This window comes from Chrysochloris asiatica, unplaced genomic scaffold, assembly GCF_000296735.1.
Source record: "Chrysochloris asiatica unplaced genomic scaffold, ChrAsi1.0 scaffold00314, whole genome shotgun sequence".
Lineage (NCBI taxonomy): Eukaryota > Metazoa > Chordata > Mammalia > Afrosoricida > Chrysochloridae > Chrysochloris > Chrysochloris asiatica.
Genome location: NW_006408832.1, coordinates 2,695,382 through 2,699,652, shown reverse-complemented (window position 1 = coordinate 2,699,652; position 4,271 = coordinate 2,695,382). Strand labels below are relative to the sequence as shown.

Sequence of the window (4,271 nt, the reverse complement as noted above, 5' to 3'; positions counted from 1 at the left end):
GCGTCGGCTGTCTGGCTCTCAGATCCTTGGTGTGCCTTCTGATTTGCTCTGGCAATGTTACAAAGATCTTGAGGGCTGTTTATAAATGCCCAAAGGACATCCCAGTTCACTATATGCCTCAGTCCAAAGGTACTAAGCTTCAGCTCCATGGGTCAGCATACCTACTTTCAAAATTAACTGCTTGGAGGCATCTCACTCTGCATGTGAGCCTCCTGCCCAAAGGCACTCAACTGTACTTGCTCTGTGGGTCAGAAAGTTCACCACTCTGTCCCAGGCTCTGGCTCTTGCATCTGCTTCTGCTGTTCTACCACTCTTCTGACGTCACAGATTTCTGTCCCTGGGTTGAGGAGGTTCAAGGCACAGGGCTCTCGGAGTCCAAAGAGCATACTCCATTCCTTGCTCTTCTTCCTTAATGTTAGTAAGATTGTCTCCTCCTGCTTTTGAGATAGCTCATTTTATATCTACCTTAGTGTTCTAGATTTTTACAATCACAATTAGCCCTGTTAACAATCATTCACAATGGAAACATTCAATCCATCACATCTCCCCCCCACCCACCCCCATCTTCTCTTACCCAAATTTATCCAGAAAAAGTCTGGGAGTTTACAAAGACTATAGCTAGAAGAACCAATAGATCTGTTTTGGAAGAAATGCAGCCAGAGCGCTCCTTGGAGGCCAGGATGGCTAAGCTTCGTCTCTCATACTTTGGACATATTGTCTGGAGGAAGCAATCGTTGGAGAAGGATGTCATGCTGGGTAAGGTGGAGGGTCAGAGAAAAAGTGGAAGACCTCTAACGAGATGGATTGGCCAGGTGGCATCATTGTTGGACTCAAGTGTGGCAGCGGTAGTGAGGTTGGCCCAGGATCAGACATTGTTTCATTCTGCTGTGCATGGGATCGCTATGAGTCGGTTCTGACTTGATGGCACCTGACAACAACAACAACATAGCTAGAAGAGACATGAAGTAATTCACCTCGCCAAATACATCATCACAAAACTACCAAACCACTGCTAGTCATGGCCCAGCCAGGTTGACATATTTCTGGGACACACAATTCCATCCATGACACTCCCCCTCCATCCCTCTCTCTCCTTTCCCATCCCCCTCTGTCTGCACAGACAACTGTGGAAGCCCTGCCAAGCCCACCTCAAGTTGTCTAGCCCAAGACCAAGAGATAAATAAACACTTGTTTTAAATCATTATGTGTGGAGGTGAGTTGTAACCCAGCAAGCACTGATATATCTTGTAAGTGTGCTTTTTCTCAGTCCCTCCTCTGTAAAGCTTGGATTGAAATAAGAACAACTCTGTAGGGTTGTCAGGGGCTTATAAGAGGTCTTCTAGGGTCAAGAACCAAAATACCAGATTTTTGGTTTCTGTAACTCCAGGAACAGGACGATTACATGCACATACACATGAGAACAGCGCTCTAAACTCAGAAATATTTATGCACATCTCGGCCTTGGTCCACTAAGAACCTAGTTGCTTCTTTCCGAAATTCCTCACCAAGAACTAGTTTGCAGTGAGTTCAGTAGTCACTGGAATGAAAGAAAGAGGGGATGCAACATAGGTCATCCATAAGGTTTCCTATTCTGCTCCTTGGAGCTCCCCACCCCAACTCTGCCTTGCAACACCACTCCCAATATAAACACAAAAATCGCTACTTGTTAGCCTTTGATTTATTTCTCAGAAGATTCAAATCTACAAATGTACTTTAAGTGTTTCCTGAGATTGTACCTACAATTGCATTATTTTATTTGACTTTAAATATGTTAATTGATTGACTTCAACTTAATAACTTCTTTTAACCTCCATCAATTTTGTTAGGAAAGCAAATGTTTTCATGGAAGAAGATAGGTTAACACAGAAATGTTCATCATCAAAAGCTATGCTATGGGAAGAGAATCTGCTCAAGATGGCTGCTGTGTGTCAGAGTGTGAAGGGTCTGGATGCAGTGATAATTGGAGGAGCCTCGGGTCTAGGCCTAGCCACGGCGAAGCGACTGGGGGAGCAGGGGACCTCTGCTGTGCTTTTGGACCTCCCAGGCCAAGAAATTAGGAAAGAGCTGTGCCTTCACGACTGTAGATGTGGCCTCAGAGAAGGACGTGCAAGCAGCCCTCACTATAACCAAAGAAAAGTTTGGCCAAGTGGATGTCGCAGTCAACTGTGCTGGCCTTGCAGTGGCCATCAAAACCTACAACTTAAAGAGGAGTCAGGCCCATAACTTGGAGGACTTCCATCGAGTTCTGAATGTAAATCTCATAGGTACCTTCAATGTGATCCACCTTGTAGCTGGAGAGATGGGCCAGAATGAACCAGATCAGGGAGACCAACGAGGAGTCATCATCAACACTGCCAGTGTGGCTGCCTTCGAGGGCCAGGTTGGACAGGCTGCATACTCTGCTTCCAGAGGGGGCATAGTAGGCATGACATTGCCCATTGCTCAGGATCCGGCTCCCATAGGCATTCAGGTGATGACCATTGATCCAGGCCTGTTTCTCACTCCACTGCTGACCAGCCTCGCAGGCAAGGTGCGCAACTTCTTGGCCAGCCAAGTGCCTTTCCCCAGCCGACTGAGTGACCTTGCTGAGTATGCTCATCTGGTACAGGCCATAACTGAGAACTCATTCCTCAACGGAGAGGCCATTCGGCTAGATGGTGCCATCCGCGTGCAACCTTGAAAGGAGCTGGCAGAGAGAATGCATGCCCCTCTGCCATTCTTTTAAGGAACTAGGACTCTGGCTTGAAAGGAATCCTAGAAGCCACTTTATCCACCAGTCACCCTCTGTGCCTAATAAAGTCTGCATTTCTCACAGGAGAAAAAAAAAAAGCTATGCTCTGTGCATAATAATTCATGTTATCAATTAACTCATGACTTGAGCAGAATGATATCTATCTAAAACAGGAAGAAAGCTTGTGTGTAGGAACTGACAGAGTTGGAGGGAAGCCAGTTCTACACCACTCATGACTACTTTTCAAGCTATGTACTCCATTCAAAGAGAAGAGGAGAGAGAGAGAGCATTTAAGGACTTGGCTCAAAGACTTGCTTGCAGATTCTCATCTGTGAAGGTCTATTTTGAATTGATCTTGGTAGGGAATGGAGAATCAGGCAGTAACAAGGAAGAAAATATAACATTGGAAGCAACTTAAATCACTCCAGTGGTATGTTCTTTAAATGTCAAGTAATTGCAGATGTTAGGGAAAGTTCAGGAAGTAAAATAGCACATGTCCTCTGATAAAAATAGTCGACTATGCCTGCTCGAACTGCATGTGGACAGGTCTTGCCCACCCTTTCAGCTGCGAGGAAGAGGCGCTTGTTTCAGGCACATGGTTACACACAAGCTGCACCAGGTTGCTAATTTAGTCTGTCATTATTTGTAATAAGCAGGTTGGTTGGCTTTCCTCTGAAAAGCTGTTCTGTGGAAATACCTTATATTTCTGTTAGCAGGAGAGGCATATGAACATTCCCACAAGAAATTACCTTTGCAGCTTAGTTTTTTAAGAGAAAATATCTTGGTGGTACTCATCCCTGAGATTGACAGTAATGGCACCCATTCCTGAGAGCAAGGGGATAGTAATCAGTCTTAAGATTAATAGGAACATTATACATTCCTGGGAGAGAGACTGTTGTTAAACAGAGAACTGGAGTGTTATTGATGTTTAATGATTATCTAATTTTGATTTTGCCTAATTGTGTTTGTTGTTGTTGCTAAGTGCTATTGAATCGGTTCTGACTCATAGTGACTCTGTGCAGGGTTTCTGAGAAACAGCTGATGGATTTGAACCACCAACCTTGTGGTTCAAACTGACCTCGTGGTCAAGTGCTTATCTGATAGCACCACACTGGGACTCCAAGCTTATTAATATAATAATTGATGTTATTGTTAAATATCACCAAGTCAGTTCTGAATCATAGCGACTGGGTATAGGGTTTCTGAGGAACGGCTGGTGAATTTGAACCAATGTTTGTGCAGTTCAAATGGATCTTGCAACCTAGTGCTTATCCTGAAGAGCCACACCAGGACTCCAATATAATAATTAATGCACTTAACAGCAACAACAATATAAAAGGGAGTCCTGGTATGGTGCTCTGGTTAATGTGCTGGAATGCAGTCAGTTTGAACTGCAAGGTCAGTGGTTCAAACCCACCAGCCACTCCTTGGAAATCCTATACAGGGTCACTATGAGTTGGAACTGAGTCAACAACACTTAACAACAACAACAACAACATAATGCTAGATTTCATTTTGCTCAGATCGCCCATCAACACTC

The 4,271-nt window shown here is 44.5% G+C and overlaps 1 pseudogene; it reads left to right on the top strand.

The window, feature by feature from the left end:
• The first annotated feature begins 1,914 nt into the window (after positions 1-1,914).
• Positions 1,915-2,680, top strand: LOC102830320 (annotated as a pseudogene).
• Positions 2,681-4,271: the final 1,591 nt, after the last annotated feature.